Genomic DNA, 19,283 nt, shown 5'->3' with positions numbered 1-19,283 from the left:
GGAAATGTGCTACGTATATGATTTAGTTAAGATTCAGGGCACAACAATAGCCTATTACTAACAAAAAACACGGAATGGAAATTCAAGCAAGGATCATCCATCTTCCGCCTTCAATTCTGTACGTGAGGAGATTTAAGTATATGCTGGGATGCTGAGGCAAAATATTTAGCGTACGTATATTTCTTAGCAAAGAAGTGAACTACACGTCAGTGGCGGCTCCTGCGTATTTCTTAAGATAAGGAAAGAAGGTAACAGGACGAAATGACACCTTCTTGAATGAAACATGCTACAAATTAGCCTACATGCATACATGTAAGACCAGGTAGTGTTGGGGATGGTCTTCCCTTCTGTATAGCAATAATCTGTTTTTGTAAACTGAGTTTCCTAAATTGTCCAAAATATATAATGTTTTCACTTCCATTCATTGTTGAATAATTGCACAAATTAACAATTACAAGGAAATTCACCTCGCAGCATTTTTCGAGCTCACTACACAGCACCACACGTGTTGGAAGAGACTAGCTACTAACACGTAATCGGAACAGCGGAAATGGGAATGGGAAATAATCTGAGGAAAGTGAGAACATTGCACCCACCCACGTGGTCTGTGTTGCCACATGTACATTTTACAAGTTCAGTATCACATGCTTTTGAAGAATATCAGTTCTTGTAAGTCATACTACCATTATTATTCAAAGTTGCCGGTGGCCAATTAATTTTTTATGTTAAAAATGATGTAGTTTGGAGTACCTACTTTCAATTTCAAATATATTTGTACAAAACTGACAACTTGGCTGTTGCCCTGTCTAGTACACAATGAATGGAAGTGAATTTCAGGAGCCAAAAAGATCTGCGATACTAATGTAGAACTGCTTCCTCTTTGTTTTATATAAACCCGACTTTAACTTTCAAATATACTTGAAAGTTTCAAACCATGAATAGTAGCCTATATAAAGTGCAATGAAAAATATTTTTTTTATTTATAATTTAAACAAAACTTTATATGCTGTCTTTCATAGCGTTGTGTTAAAACTGTTTTATTGTGCCTCCTCCTAGATGTGTTATAGTCTGGTTGAATGCAGCATCGTTAGATGGCAGCGGTAGCGAACTTGCTGCACGACCAGTCGGTTTCTATTTCCCGCCCATGCGCTGATTCAGAGGAGGATCTCCTCCCTCTCCGTTCATTTACTCGCTTTAAAACTCTGCTTCTTTCTCTGGCCGCTAGTGCGCTGTTGTCTATGTGTGCTAACTGCAGTAAAGGAGGAATGGATTGACTTTCCTCCACACAAACAATCTCGTATCCTTCTCACAGTTTTCTAGCAGCACATGAGCGCGCATCGTTTAAAACTCGATCAACCGAGGTTTTCTTATAGCTGTGAACTTAAAAATTATCTAATTTTCCTTGAATTTCAAGGCACATATTTTATTTGGTATTTACTTTCAAAAGAAGAAAAATGTGAGGAGGACATTCCTACCTTCCCTCCCCCGAGAAATCGCCACTGACTACAGTACAATCGTTCCGTCTTAGCTCATGAAAGACAAGAGGCGAAGTAGCAGCATGCTGATGAAGGGTAGCTAGAAATGAGGAACGCGATTCCTTTGCAGTAAATTATACAGTTTATTTTCCATTTCACTTATTGTATTCCATAGATCTCACATTAACATTGAAGCGTTAAGATTTTTAAGATTTTTACAATATTACAATTTTTTTGGCATTTTCCTTATGGTTGGAGAAGTTTCGCCATCATTGAAGCCATTCACTACATCTTGAATCATGTTTTAAGGATGGATACAAATAGATTCCTATTATATGCTTCATCACTACAACCCAAGAGGTGAATGGCAAAGTAGAAGACGCCCGGAAAAACGATGATGATGATTATGGTGACGATGATGATGATGATAATTAATGTGACTTTTCTTTTTTTGTCTTGCTCTTTATCGGTGATTTTCCATAATAATCAAATAATTAAGAGGAGGAGAAAGGTTTTGAAATTTGATTTTTTTTTCTAATTGATGGACAATTTCCATTTTTCATATGTAAAAATATCATCGCTGCAACAACTTAAATTCGAGATTAGTTAAAAAAAAATAGGCAAACCTTAACCTTTATAGAAATATAGAAGCATATATTTCAAATACAACAAAATAACAAATTTATATTCCAGAGAAAATTTTCTGATAACGTAAAGACTGTGTCTACCAAATCATATCAATTACATAATCCGAAGATAAATAAGTTTTTTGTGTGGAATAAAGCAAAAAAATAAGTTACGGAAAATTTCAATCAGAGTTCAGTGTCATTAAAAATCCTCTGCAGCAAAGCTTTAAAAATGACGACATAGCAGGTGACAAGTCCATATATGCACATTAAATGTTATGTAATATATTTTTACATGTCAAAAGAACACTTTAAAGGAAAAAAAATAAGTTACAGAACATTGCAATCAAAGTTTACTGTCATTTAAAAAAAAAAAGTGTGCAACAGAGCTTTAAAAGTGACGTCAGAGCCGCTGACAACGCCACAAATGCGCATTAAATTTATGTAATGATTTCTTTTCACATATCAAAGATTACTGTAAAAGATTTATTTAATTTACTGGTTTGTCGTCATATTTTATCTTCTTCCTTTAAACCAGGGATGGACATAATGTATCCGCTTACAGTGTAAACAATGCCCGCGCGTGAACATTACGCCCATACCTGAACCAATCTAGAAATTAGAAGTATTCAGAGAAATTATGCCTCATAGTCGTTCTGTATACAAGAAATTCTGCATAAACTCTCGGTGTCAAACTCCAGATTTCTGATGATGATTATTATTGGGTTATTTTACGACGCTGTATCAACATCTAGGTTATTTAGCGTCTGAATGATATGAAGGTGATAATGCCGGTGAAATGAGTCCGGGCTCCAGCACCGAAAGTTACCCAGCATTTGCTCGTAATGGATTGAGGGAAAACACCGGAAAAAACCTCAACCAGGTAACTTGCCCCGACCGGGATTCGAACCCGGGTCACCTGGTTTCGCAGCCAGACGCGCTGACCGTTACTCCACAGGTGTGGACCGGCATTGTGTACTTTACAACGACAGAGGCCAGTAAAGTAACATATACTTAATAAATACAGTAAGGCAAACTCGGCTAATTTCGCAGTATCTCATATATTAATTGGTTGTGGAGTTGTCCGTGTTCGTTTGAGTTTACAAAAAATACGGATAAATGCCAGAACCTGTCGGGGATGTTTAATGCAGGAAGATCCTATTGCAACGCATTCTGGCGAAAGTTACACAACTATCTGCTTTAGTAGGTGTGTGTTTGCTCAGATAGCGTGAGTGAATTTGCAGTGTTGTGTTTCTGGACATTATATCGTCGAGATATTCAGAATTGTAATTATCACACTGTGATTAATGAATTCTCCACATTCTTATGATTAATTTGAACCCTTGCTTGTTTTTTTATCTTATATAGTTTGTTCGTAATGTGCTTTTGCCGGTACTCAATTTCTTAACTAGTTTCCGCTACTTGCCGGCAGAGCAGTTCGAGTGGCACGCAGATTCGAACTTCTTTTAAGAAGCGCTATCTATGGGCTAAGTATGCGCCAGCCAAATCTCTGTTCTGCCATAGAGCGACAGCCTCAACTCGCTCGAATTTGAACGATTTTTATGATGTGCTAGGAAGTGTATGAGAAAGCAGAACTGAGTACCGAGCCTAATCTCATTTGGAATTTAGATTAAACAGAGTTTTCATTGATCACCAAACCTAACAAAATTGTGTCCCTGAAAGTATTAAAGCCTGTCCACCTTCAAACAATGGCAGAGAGAGAAGAAACAACAATTGTCTTGCCAGCGGAAGCGGATTCGGATTAGGCCTAAAAAGTTCTCATAATTTTTTTTCTATCTTTGGCATAATGTTTAATGCAGATATGTGTTAGATAAATTTATTAATTTAAAATTAATATGCAAGCTTTTCCCTGTTATTGTTAATAATTGAATCCCAGTTCTTCTATATATATTGCTTAGTTTATTAATGTGTGTTCAGTTCATGTGTGTAAACATGTACTGATGCTTAGATTACATTAAAACATTATTTGAGCTAAAAAGAGTATTCTTGAAAATTGCACAAGTATTAGCCTACTGCGAAGTTACACGAGTTCCTGAAACGCACACATATGATCTCATGTTTTAGATGGAGCTACAGACGTGGACAAATTATTAGACTAAAACTTTTTCTTGGAAACATAATATAATTCGTCATATCAACTATCAGTATAATTCACAGAGTTTCTATTGTTATAAATATGATTGCTTACATCTTCTGGTATATTTTTCCAATGGTTAAGTATATTTTTTTCTTACTATGTTGGTACTGCTGGTGTTTTAATTATATATTGCAGAAGATATTCTCCCTTGGCCTGCAAGAAGACCGGACATGAACGATATTGAAAATCTGTGATCTATACTGAAGAAGAAAGTGAACAAAAAGAGGCTTACAACAAAACATGGACTCACTTAAGCACTGTCTGATATCTGGCTAAATGATACTGATATTCAAAGGAAGTGTGCAACTTTGGTTTCCAGCATACCTGACAAAATCAACTTGTCAATAAAGAATAAGGGAATGTTCACAAAATATTAGTAGCCTCAAGACTCAATTTTCTGTTCATTATATCTGTGCAAAATACATTTTTGTTCATTATTTCTACCGATAAATACAGCTTCGTTGCACATATAATTAATTTAGTCTAATAATTTGTCCACGTCTGTATTTCCCTGTTGAGATACACTTAAAACATAAAAATTTTAAGCCAACCAATACAATTATGTCTAGTGATTAACTACTGCACGAAGAAAAATTTTTTCAAGCATTTTTTGGTACAACTATAGACAGAAAACCTTAATACTGCGAAATTAGCTGAGTTTGCCTTATAAGTTACGAAATATTTGTAAGATCCTAATTTATTGTTAACAGCTGAAAAAGGAACAGTACATACAAGATCGCGATGCTTGCGGCCTGGATGGCTGGAGATCCTACGTGTTGGGATGGGACGGTTTCCGAGATATCCAAAGTCGCTCCGCAGAGCATGGAGCCCAGGGAACATCTTATGACGAGGGCTATGTTTTCAATTCAAATTTATTTACAATTTACATTTGAAATGAATACATGTGAATAGATACCCGAAATGAGCATATGCTCGTGCTCGGGTACAGTCCAGTAGTCTACATAAAATTTTACAGGGATCAAATAATAATGCTGAAGATAGAAATAATAGTAACAATAATAATAATAACAATAATAATAATAATAATAATAATAATAAAATAATCGTGACAGAAACGATACAAAGATTGTAATACAAAAAATTCATTAATAATAATAATAATAATAATAATAATAATAATGATAATAATAGTGATAAAACAAAAATATTTACAATAATAAAATAAATACTAAGACGGATAAAATAAAATATAAAACCACTAGCGAGAGTTAACACAACTTAAATAAGCATATAATAACCGGAAAAAAATGACGAACTCGAAAATCAACAGAAAAGTTCGTTGTATCGCAGACGACAGCAACCGCCGTATTGACATTGTGTTGTGCATTATTGGTAGTAGGGGGGAGCCGAAAGTCTACGTAAGTGCCATTCTCTTCGAATCTTCTCGTAAAATCATGGGAAGTTAATGCTGCAAAAACAAAATGTCTACGAGTCAAACTGTTCATTATTACCAGGATGAATACAAATAATACTGAAATATATTAATCTAGTTTCAGTTATAGATCTCCCCTTTTGTGCAAGAGATATCGTATCAAAAATATTTTATGAATGGTGGGGAAAATATAAATTTCAAGAACTCTCTAGTGACAAGAGATAGTGACAAGTACAATCAAGTGTATCTGTGGCGATGCTAAGAAATCATTTATTGGAGAAATACACTGTTATTAATATAAATAAAAAATAAAATTGATCAAATATCATACAAACATTTTCACTTTATTTTTAAACTTAAGAATGTGTAAATTGCTTAGGTCTGGATTATTTTTCAATACTGAATTGTATAGTCTTGGTCCATAATTCCTACTGTGTCTTAATGCAGCTGTAGTGTGGCATTTAGGTTCTGCCAAAAGAGTTGGGACATTTCTTCTGGTGAATCTGTGAATCTACTCATAGCTGGCGGACAACAGGGAAGCGTCTGGACCCTTAGTAAACACCTGGACATCTTCACCAGTGTGGACACTCTGTCATCTGTAGAACGCAGCGTACGCCTGGTACCATATACTCTCCTGTCCTTTGTAGCCGGGCCCACTCTATAAGACAGGCCTGGTCACATTACGTGATTCTGAGAAATGAGCGCTGTGTGCTTTAAAGAGAGGTTTTTCCGAGCGCTGTGATATACATTGCATACTGTACGTCATTCAGTGTCGGTGCAGTGGTGATTATACAGTATGAAGACGGAGCTTCAACAACAATGCTACATCTGAATGCGGTAATTTCGAGAGCACGGTGAATAATTTGTAAAATGTCTCACGTATTACAAATGGAAAATAAAATGACTATTAGTAAGTTATTCTGTAGTAATCTCAGACCTCGAGTGACATTTATTAGGATTATTTCGTGAATAAAATAAAAATATAAATAATATATCCCTAAAATTCGATCACAAAATGTTAATAATTGTACATTTACGAATACTTAACCTATTCAGACATTGTGAAGTTGAAATAGATGAATATCGATTACTGCAATAAAGAAATTCGATGTTATTATTCAGTAATGCCAATTGCGAAAAGCGAAATACAGGTTTAACAATGTTAACTACATGTACTGCACTTTTCTCTTATTATTATAACATAAATACATTTTCATTATCTGCTGAAATCATAATTTAATTTAAAATCTTATATCATTACAGTAACCTGATTAATACATTAATTAAATGAAAAATTGTTGAAAACGCAGTTATCAAAACTGAATGAAGGAATGTAATTTTTTCAGATAGCCTACAATGGACATGGAATTAGAAGATGAAGATGTAGATGTGGAAGTGAATTTCGCACTTTATTTAGTACTTCATCGTTACATTACACACTACACCGAGAACTAAGAACTGTGTGGGGACAGCTATATAAGAATGCTTATGTATTCACAGCGAGACATGTTGCTACACAATGAAGCCACCTCTGTATAGATAATTAAAACACGAATTTTATTACGCCATACGAAATGCAGTTTGATCAAAGACCTTATTATTACTATGCAAGGTCTTTGGGTTTGATATGCGATGCTGTTACATAAATTTTAACATCTGACTTTCTATTAATTGTTTAATTTCATTCACTAAATACAAATTTTATAGGCTACAATTATAGGTTAAGTTACCTGTAGGAGCAGGACCAATGTCAGCTGTGCCTTATTTCGACCGTTACTCGTGCTACAGGAAAGCAATTTTTATAGCTCGACAAACGCATACTCGCTGTAGTGTATAACGGAACTAAAGCTGCATCTACACAGTTCAATATTCCAATCGCGTATGCGTGCAATCTGGGAAGAATATTGAAAGATTCAAGTTTAAAAGGTACGTTCAATTAAGATGCATGAAGATTTTGTGTCTACATGGTGCACCGTTTTGAACGTCGTCTTCACTGCGTAAATATATTAATTAATATTAAATATAAATCTTGCATTCATTGCTTTAAAGTTGAAAGAAAAGTTTAACCGTGTAGTTGCATCTTAATGTATTCATGATCATCAATTTACGGGAAAACAGTTGGCGACAACGACTAAACAAAAGAACGACCATGCGATAAATTGATAGCGATAAATCTAGCTGCAAAAATTATCGCAAAGTGTGACTGTGATTGGTTGGAATTCAAAATTTCATTACACTTCATTGGTCGAAAATGGAATGACGTCATATAAACGAAATAGTCATTTTAACACAGCATTCTGGACATGTTTCTGAATTACGTTTCTGAACTGAACCATAAAGAAATAACCATGGAATCATAGCCTATTAGAGTGTTGGAAAATGAAGTTACTTCAGAACCTTGAAGCGATGCAAGCAATGAGTGCTACATGTTATGTAACTTCAGAATAATACAGGCTAAAATGTAAATATGAATGTTAAATTTGTTACTTATTTGTATTACGTGTAGTATTTTCGTAGTAATGAAAGATCATGGTAATGCAATACTTTCTTAATAATTGGAGTTCGTGATGTTATTAATGACAGTATTGGTGTGGTAATTCAGTAACGTAAATAGAGGAAAATGTGTTAATGGTATTGGCAGTATTGGTGTTAGTAGTATTGGTGATGTTGATGTTATTAATGTAAATGCTAGTGATGGTGATGATTCTAATGGCGGTGATAAGTGTGGTAATGTAACTGTGGATAATGGTGTTAACGGTGTTTTTAGTGGATTATTTAACGACGCTGTATCAACTACTAGGTTATTTAGCGTCGATGAGATTGGTGACAGCGAGATGGTATTTGGCGAGATGAGGCCGAAGACTCGCCATAGATTACCTGGCATTCATCTTATGGTTGGGAAAAACCTCGGAAAACACCCAACCAGGTAATCAGCCCAAGCGGGGATCGAACCCGCGCCCGAGGGCAACTTCAGACCAGCTGGCAAGCGCCTTAACCGACTGAGCCAAGCCGGTGGCTTTGTGGTGTTAATGTGCAATGTTGATTATAGTGATAATGTTCGTTAACTGTTAATGATGTTAGTGACACTGGTTATTGGCATTGGTTTTGTTGACGGTAGTTTTACAGCAGTAGCTTCGATTGAATAAAGCAATTAAATGGTCAATGTAGAGTATCCACCGCCCACTGAACGCGAATATTTCACACTTTTATCACTGCCAGTGCTGCGCTATAAACCAATTTTCGGTAATCTAATGTAAAAGACTGCCTACAGATATTTGGAAAGTTTCAGAGAAAATACACAAATTCAATCTTATAACATGATTCTTTTGTTTTTATGAATTAAGTAATTTGCTGGGAGACATCGTTAGATATAGGCCACTCTTACACTAAACCTGGAGTAATTTAAGCTTATTAATCAAATATGATTCTACTTACTGTTTTTTTATATGCTCACCTGTATGTAATTTCTATTTTACGCTAAACTGGAGAATTCCCACGGTATCTTTGAACCGTGCCGTTACGTTTAGCACCAAATTTAAGTAAATACACAATCCTGCCAACATAAGAACACGACGTTGGTGTGTGGCGTCGTTGGAGGGAGAAATTTGTTTCTCTCTCTACCTCCTTCGTTCTGAACATTACTGAGATATAGCACCACTGTTAGCTACAAGATATATTTGCGCAAATATATTGAAGTAGATTACGTGACCTATTACGTGACTTAGATGAGAGTCTCGAGACAAAACAGTTTTGCTATATTTCTTTTTTTTTTATTAAATGTTAAGCACAGGAACGCCATTTCGTAATTTTATTTAAGAAACTAGCCAAACAAATTATCTTTGCATCAAAAACGGATGCTCTCTGGACAAAATTATCGTATTTTATAATTGTTTGAATGCAACAGAAGCCAGAAGTCTTGCACTTGACTAATGCAGTGAATTATTTAAGAATATAGTCGCGAATTTTACTACCACCATTTCGATTGTGTTTTGTTTGGCACGGCTCGGTACGGCCCGGTGACTAGTGGCCAGCGAGTAACGTCGACTATCGACATTGCTCTGCCGTGGGTATTATCCAGTTGGTCCCTTTCTTCAAATAGTGTTTATATGCCATGTTAATTTTCATTTGTTTCCATAAGTTAACAATGATGCACATTGAGACAACATATAAGAAATTATTTTCCTACACAATCCACGCTATATTCACGTTGTTTTGAAATGATTAATCGAAGATGGTTTGCTTATTGTTTATTACACGCACATTAATTGTATGTAGGCTAATTCTATTCCATACGTTTTTTTTTCTATCCCAAGATCATTAAGAATGGTGAATAATATTCATGCTTGTATCTTAAAATATGTGGCATGTTAGTTTTTATTTGTCGTCATTTACGTAAAAATGATGAGCCAAAAAATAATAATAATTTCGTACTCACTCCACATCCCTATATTCATATTTGTTTTTCAGTGATTTATTAAAGAATGTACCGGTATTTAAAAGACTAATAATTTAGAAACATGTTACATAAATCATCCTTGTGCCAAAAGAGAATGCTCCCAGAAAGAAGAATTATATTAAAGAAGAAACAAAGTAGTTCATGGAATTAGTTTACGTCTCCTTTGCATTCGTGTCTAGGATTTTGGCTCCTTGAGCAATATATTATTTTTAATACTCCTCTCTGACATCATCGAGACCTTTATTAGTTGCATAATTATTCGTGTGTTAGTGCGTCAACATCTTCAGTATTTATGTGTTAAAACTTCTTCCGAGAATCCACATATTTCGTGAAGACATTGTTACTATGGAAAGTAAACACTCTCAGAAGTGATCTTTCTGGCTATCAATTCAGCGGCTGTTCTACGCAGAGTTGCTTTAAATGCAAGTTTATCTTTCGTTTTGTGTATTTACTATCTCCATGTCTATTTACATTGCCAACATTTCGATTCTTGCTATATTTTGATTATGTCCGGCATTGATGTCTCCACATCAGCGCCGATTTACATTATTAAAGAATGTACCGGTATTTAACAGACTAATTTAGAAACATGTTACATAAATCATCTTGTGCCAAAAGAGAATGCTCCCTGGACCAAACAGTCGTATTTTGCAGTGGTCGTCAGTACTCGCTGAAATGGGTAATAATATAATATAATTATGCTGTATGTAGCAAGATCGATTATTCAATTGATGGGATATTTTATGAGGTTGTCATGACTGAGATATCTATTGTCAATCGCTTTTTTGTCAGTAGGCCTTGACTGACGGGTATATCAGCGAATAGGGATTATAAAGAATGGACACTTCGCGTCGGCACCTTTGATGTAGCCGGACTGATTTCAATGACCTTCAAGCCAGCTAGAGCGTAAGATTCTGCTTTCGCTCCAGAGTTGGCGCTGACATCACACCAGCTAGCACTCGACACAGCGGAAATATAACACATACAATTAATACATCCAGGTACATTATGTACTCAAATAAAATAAATTGGATCCATAAAATAATAAATCCGTCATTAACTGTAATGACTAGACTCTAGAGTTCCTTTATAATGAGAGTTGAGACGTTGACCCCAACAACAATTAAAATATGTAATGATTTGATAGCACTGAAAATGGAAAAACAAAACTCTTATGAGAAGTAAAACCACATCCCTATATTATATTATATACAAATATTAAACGAATTTGATACATAATTTATAATGTATTATATAATTTTATAATATAATTTATTATATCTGAAATATAAAATATTATTATTACAACTAGTTCGTCACTGAGAAATAAGGAAAAGCCGTTAACTTGAATTTATTTGAAGCAAAGCATTACTGGATTATGCAATAAGGTAGGTGATGTTTGGATCCTGTGTCTCATTTATTTATAATTTATTATATCTCAAATATAAAAAATTATTATTACAACTAGTTTGTCACTGAGAAATAAGGAAATAACTTGAATTTATTTAAAGCAAAGCGTTACTGGATTATGCAATAAGGTAGGCGATGTTTGGATCCTGTGTCTTAACTCTATCCTCAAGTATTATCTTAGCGTATGCTCGATTACACTAACCTCTAGCACTTGAAAGTGGAACTAAACGCCGGCACATAGAGAAACAAAACACAGGAAAATTCGCTCAGTGTCCATTCTTTATAATCCCTATTCGCTGGGTATATATGGGCCGGCGCTCTTAGGGGTGTAGGTCGGGGTTGGGATGGTCCACAAGCAACAAGTTATACTAAATATATTTAGGATTAGTGTAAAACTGGCCTATGTCTCCTATAGTGGGCGGGACATAAGTAACATTCACCCAATTCTTCTTTCGTTAATATTATATACTGTAAGTAGTCACAATTTCTTGCAATGTTGCTTATTTTTGTCTGTCTTGCATTTTAGGTTTCCCGTTGTTATGTTAATCAGTTATTAATCCCGCAATCCGTGACGTAAAGATCATAAATCTTGGATCAATACTGAGGCACGTGATGTTGCCTTTGACAGCCTTGAAAGCCTGAAGTTCGTCAGGAGCGACTTATTTGCACAGAAGTGCGAAAGCGCCGACGGTTTGCATATTTACTCTTTATAAACACAGAAAAACAGGCGACCCTGTAATAGCCGAAGTGTAAAAACCTTGCGTTTGTTTTGGAACATCTTCAAAGGGTGTCAATATTATCAAAGTCATCATGTAGAACGCATATGGAATGATTCAAATTTGAAACTCTTAAGAGTCCCATACATGCAAAGTCTTATCGGAGACTTATCTAAACAGACTTACCACAGAGTTACTACTTCATATGAATTGTACAATTTTGTATAGTTTAACGAAAATAAGTTTGTAAATTGAACTAATTTAATTGTATAATTATGTTTGTATAGTTTGGCTGATGAATCGTATATGCTTTTAAAATGAATACTAGTCTGTGTAGCTCTTCTGATGAATTGTATATAGGCCTACTGTAAATTGAATAGTAGTCTGTATAGCTCAATTGATGAACTGTATATGCTGTAAATTGTATAGTAGTCTGTATAGCGCAACCGATGAATTGTTTATGATTATAAATTAAATTAATCTACTTGATATGAATTGCACAAATCTGTATAGCTTAATGAAAGTATGCTTGTAAATTGAATTAATCTGCTTACTTTGTATTGTATATATTTGTATAGTTTTGCCCGATGAATTTTATATGCTTTAAATTGAACACTAATCTGTATAGCTCTATTGATGAATTGTTTGTGTTTGTAATTTGAAGTAGTTTGCATGATATGTATTATCAATTTCTGTATATCGCAACTGATTGAATTGTTTATGCCTTAAATTTAATTAACTTACTTGTTTTGTATTATACATATAGCTAGCTCAACTGATGAATGATCGTTTGCGTTTGTAAATTTAATAATCTGATTGGCTATGTCTATATTTTTAGTAGAGCCATCGATGTAGCTCAGTCGGCAGACTCGCTGGGCTGCTGATCCGGAGCTGCGTTCGGGCTTGGGTTGGATCTCCCTTTGGTCTCATTGAATGGTCTCTTCCGAGGTTTTCCACAGCCGTGGGACTGAAGCCGGATGGTCTATGGCGAGTCCTCGGCATCAGCCCCTTTGATTTGATTACCCCCCTTTGATTTGATTACCTGGTTGGGTTTTTCCGAGGTTTTCCCCAACCAAAAGGCAAATGCCGGGTAATCTTTTAGCGAATCCTCGGACCTCATCTCATCTCATTACATCCCGCCAAAATATTATAAAAAATTGCACAAAATTGTAAAAATTGTAGAAAATTACTAAATTGTAAAACTGTAAAAATTGTAATTGTAATGTTGAAAATTTTGACTTGTTCCACATCTTAAAGCTCCATTGCTCATGTAAGATCTATGGAATAAAATGAATGAATGAATGAATGAATGAATGAATGAATGAATGAATGAATGAATGAATGAATGAATGAATGAATGAATGGACAGCGAGGTATGTCTGAAATGGATGATTGTCCATACTCATTCAAACTTACCTCCTAGACTTATAGTTCACAAAGAAGTGATAAGAAATCGTTGAAATCAATAATTACCCGTGAAGAAATTCGATCAGTCGAGAAATACTAATCCTTCATGAGTCTACGTTTACATAAACGTGTGAGAATAGTTTATGAAATCCGCACTTTCATAGCTTGCCGGAATTTCGCTACAGATAACTACTTCGAAATTATGAGGAACAGTAATTATCGTATATTTCTATGTTTACTTTTCTCAAGCCTAATTTGGAGGGCGCTACAGTCGCAAAATCCAAGCAGACGCTGAACTCTGGAGACTTACCTCAAGGCCAAAGTCGTAATATTTTTCGCCCGTACATGAAGATATTTGCTTGTGGTTTTAGGTTTGTACAGACTTACCTCCAGATAAGTACCTGTGTCTATGAGACCTTTAAAATATTAACTGTGACATTAGAGTTAGCTTAAACTTAATTCATGATGAAATAGAACACGAAGATAAAACGATTGACATTTATTCAGATGAACATACATTTATTTGTGTGAAAATAGTACACGATGCAACGAGCCTATAATGGTAGTAGGCCTAATTAAGACACGAGTATGTTTATGAAACGAGCGCAAGCGAGTTTCATAATTTTCATAAGAGAGTCTTAATTACCATTATAGGCAAGTTTCATACGACTTTTTATGCTCGACCATATTTCTAACTTGAAATTATTCATAAGTATTCATGTTATTCTTATCTGACTGGGGAGCGGAACTGACCTTGTGCAATATCTCGTAAATTGTGAGATGTGCGCAGACGCGAAAGTATTGATTTTTTCCGAGAAATAAATGTCATTGACCTTGATATAATCTAGAGAGTAAAATAAACATTAATCTTGATATAACTTGAAATTGATTTAGACATTGAAAAACGAGATGACAAATTGAATTTATTTCAATATTATTTACAATTGACGCTAATTATTATAGTAACAGAACATAACCTTCGGCGACAGTATTGGATTTCCAGCCTCCGTGACGTTTCGCTAGTTGTCTTTCGATTGAATATCCGAGAATAATCGATACTTGCACTTTCATATTGCTACAATGGTGTTTTCTGATTGGTGGAACTCCTGAACTTTAATGAATAGGTGTACTTTAATGAGGTCCATTAAAGGGCTGCTACCAGGTGTATAATTACTACATTTCGGCATGGTCGAGCATAAAATATATTTCTGTAGTCCTTACATGTGAATGCTCCTTCTCTCGCTTACTTAAGAATAAAGTTTCGACTAAAATTGTTCAGATACAATGGTAAGAGATGAGATAGTCTTTTTACATTCTTATTTTTTAGTTGGTTATTTAAGCACGCTGTATCAACTACGAGATTATTTAGTGTCGATGGTATTGGTAAGCGAGATGAGGTCAAAGATTCGCCATATATTACGTGACATTTGCCTTACGGTTGGGGAAAATCTCGGATAAAACCAACCAGGTAATCAGCCCAAATTGGAATCGAACCCGCACCCGAGCGCAACTCTGGATCGGTAGACAAGCGCCTTAGCCGACTGAGCTAATTACACATAAAGTACTGTAATACTGAAATAGAAATAGATTCACGTTTTCAACATCGTTGATACCTAGACCTACAACGGGTTTTGTTCGAAATTAGTATCTAAAAAAATTAATCTGGCAACGCTGAACATGAAATATAATACTGCATTGTGGAAAAATAAGGAATCTTCATCTCAAATTAGAAACATGTAATGGCGCTCCACTTCAAGAACCAGTAGGCAGTTTTCTTCGTGATTTCTTACGTATTACGTAGAAAAAATTGGCAAATGAAACGGCCCTGAAATCGTGATCTTATAACCTCTCCAACTTGAAATATTTAATTAATGTAAATTTGTACTATCGGAGAATTATTCATCCAATCTCCAAAAGACCATCCTGCTCACGATCTTCATGCGTATATTTTCTTCGGCGTTTATTAGTATTCTTATCTTTACAATAACTAATATTTGTGAATAATATTTTGATCTTCGTACATTAATTAAGGATTTCATGATAATCATAGAAATGATATGAATATTCTTATGTTTGTGGTAATAAATTCCAAAATGATCCGTGGGCCAGAAACATCTGATGGCAACGTATCCTTCTGAGAAACGCAGCCCGCAGTTGGAATAACAATGCAGAGTATGGGAATTCCAATGTTGGATATTAACATGTACCGCACACACCTTTCTTGTCCTTCCTCAAATACTTATTGGAAACGCTGTCCTGAGCACAACAAACTTCGCCTTTTCCTTGTTTGGAGGAAAGAGACATAATTAGGAAATTTAATGTGTAACACTTTTATTAAGCCACCAATGCTTATCTACTATAATACTGGGTGTTCAGTTCAAAGTGTGTCATGGCTCGCTGTATGCCATGATGTGGCTAGCCGATGAGCCTAGAGAATTCAATCTTCCTATACTTCCGCAGAGGTGTATTACCTATGAGCCAGAGAAGTTGCCTAGCAAGTGCGGCGTTCATTCTGAAGAGTAAGTACCGATACGTACGGTAACGCCGGTAGTGGCAAGAATGTGAACTGTTTGGAAATACGTACTGTCGGGATATGGGGAGAGGGTTAAGACGATTACTTACGTACAGTATTTGTTGACATTAACTTCGACGGTCAACATGGACACGGAGCATTTGATTTGTGTTGTGGAATGTTATCGTACGCAACCGATGATAACAAATACCCTGCGTACGACTTGCCGGCGCAAAACGCAGTTCGAAAGAGGTTATGGTAGAACACAGACCGTACAGACCGCTACGACGTTCAAGTTATACCGTACACGTTCTCAAGTTCAGATTGAACGCCTTGATTAATAGGCAACTTCTCTGACATATAAGCTGAAACTCGCTTCAAATCGGTGATTCAACAACAGTGACGTCATGACACACTTTGAAATGAACACCCAGTAGTCATTTACATGAATAAGATTTTTACATGAACGTTTTCGATACCATTTTTTGTATCATCTTCAGATGCATTATAATTAAAATTAACAATTAACATTTGTAAATGATTGAAAACCTAGCCATTGGTGTGTGTGTTCTGTGAACTTCTTTTCGTGATAAATGTATCACACACTTAATCACGAAAAGAAGTTCACAGAACACACACACCAATGGCTAGGTTTTCAATCATTTATGCTAATTGTTAATTTTAATTATAATGCATCTGAGGATGATACAAAAAATGGTATCGAAAACGTTCATGTAAAAATCTTATTCATGTAAATGACTATTATAGTAGATAAGCATTGGCGGCTTAATAAAAGTGTTACACATTAAATTATAGCAGCTTATCGGTAACAAAACAAAAATTAAATTCATAATTAGGAAGCTGTGAGACATCATTTATCTACCTCACACCCTGCTCAGATAAGCGGCTGGCTAGTTTCCTGCTTGCATGCTTGAATGCTTGTTTATTTACTAATAGTCAAACAGTTAATAGAAACAATGAACGCGTTGGGACAACACATTCACTTTATATTCGTTGATTTCGAAAAAATGTATGAAAATATACCGCTAAATAAATTATGAGTAGACAGTGGATGCGGGATGACTTATCGTTGAATGTAGCTCAGCGGTGACCAAAACTCGAACGGCAGTGATCACACTCGAGAGACAGTCTATGAAGTAAGGAGACGGGGGAGAGGTACTTGGCATGGAAACTATAACCAGTGGTGGTTCGTGCACTAACATTGAGTTCTTCATCAACCCGCTAATATAAATATTCCTCATGAACACAATCAGAAATCTCCTGAATTCTCTTCTGGATATTTAGTCGAGAAATGCGCAGTTTTTCACAATTAAATAACAACTTTCATTGGACAAATTATTTCACCCCCCTTAATCATTATGCTTATAAAAAAACTCTCCTTCGTTGGAAGGCTTAAGAGAACGAGCTATTTCGTTCGCCACTAGATAGCTGGCTTCCTTACATTTATTTATGTCATCTTTCTCTTCGTGACGATTTAAGGCTGATTTCAGTTCTTGGAGTTTAATAGCTCGTTTCATTACTACACTAGCACGTAATATTCAATCAGTTTCTCTATATTATTATTATTATTATTATTATTATTATTATCATTATTATTATTATTATTATTAAATCAATAACTAGTAAATAACTGATAATAGTCATCAAAAGTTTAAAAAAAATTTAAATGCAGATATAGCGTAGTCTAGTACTTCAAATAAACCTCGGAATGGGACTGATTCTCTGGCACGACCACAGCAAAGGAATAAGGTTTTGAGATTTGGTACATGGAACGTAACTAATCTTTATAGAACAGGAGGGATAATATTAGTAGCAAAAGAACTAGCTAGATATAGAATAGACTTTGTGGGAGTACAAGAGGTTAGGTTAGATGGGAATGGCATATCACAAGTAGGCGATTACTTGTTGTATTATGGAGAAGGAAACGATAATCACCAATTAGGAACAGGATTCTTTGTACATGAGAGAATAAAATCAGCAGTAAAAAAAGTCGAATTTATCAGTGACAGGTTATCGTATTTAGTGCTTAAGGGTAGATGGTGCGATATCGTAGTTATAAATGCTCACGCCCCTACAGAAGAGAAAGACGACCGTATAAAGGATAGCTTCTCTGAGGAAATGGAACACACTCTTGATCATTTGCCTAGATATCACATGAAAGTTTTATTGGGGATTTCAATGCTAAAGTAGGACGGGAGGATATTTTTAAACCAACTATTGGAAAAGAGAGCCTACACATAAGTAGTAATGACAATGGAGTTAGGTTAGTCAACTTTGCCACATCAAAAAATTTAATTGTCAAGAGTACAACATTTCCCCATAAGGATATACATAAATATACTTTGACTTCTCCAGATGGACTGACACACAACCAAATAGATCACATCTTGATAGATAAACGGAGACATACTAGTATAATAGACATTCGAACTTTCAGGGGAGCAGACTGTAATTCTGACCATTATTTGGTAATTGGAGAATTAAGGAAAAGGCTATCAGTAGCTAAGCGAGTAGAGCAACAAGCTAATATTAGTAGATTCAATATTCTGAAATTAAAGGACGACGAAAATAAGCAACGTTATCAGGTTGAAATTTCAAATAGGTTTGCCGCTTTAGCAACTTCCGACGAAGCTAAGGAAGAGTTAGACGTTAATAGCGTGTGGGACAATATCCGAGATGATATCAAAATTGCAGCTGAGCAGAGCATAGGCTATCATGAAACTAAGAAAAAGAAACCGTGGTTTGATGAAGATTGTTCCATTGTAGTAGAAAGAAGGAAACAGGCAAAACTGAAATTCTTACAGGATGCAATTGAGGAGAATACAGATAATTATTTCAATGAAAGACGGGAAGCAAGTCGTACACTTAGGAATAAAAGGAGAGATTACTTGAAGGAAAAACTGAATGAGGTAGAAACAAATAGTAAGAATAAAAACATTCGAGATTTATATAAGCGTATAAAGGAATTTAAAAACGGATATCAGGCAAGGGCAAACGTGATTAAGGATGACAATGGTGACTTGCTTGCAGACTCTCATTCAATCTTGAACAGATGGAAAAACTATTTTGGGCAACTACTAAATATACATAGGCCAAATAGGAATGATCG

This window comes from Periplaneta americana, chromosome 12 (genome assembly GCF_040183065.1).
Source record: "Periplaneta americana isolate PAMFEO1 chromosome 12, P.americana_PAMFEO1_priV1, whole genome shotgun sequence".
In the NCBI taxonomy this organism is placed as follows: Eukaryota; Metazoa; Arthropoda; class Insecta; order Blattodea; family Blattidae; genus Periplaneta; species Periplaneta americana.
This window is presented reverse-complemented; position numbering follows the sequence as displayed.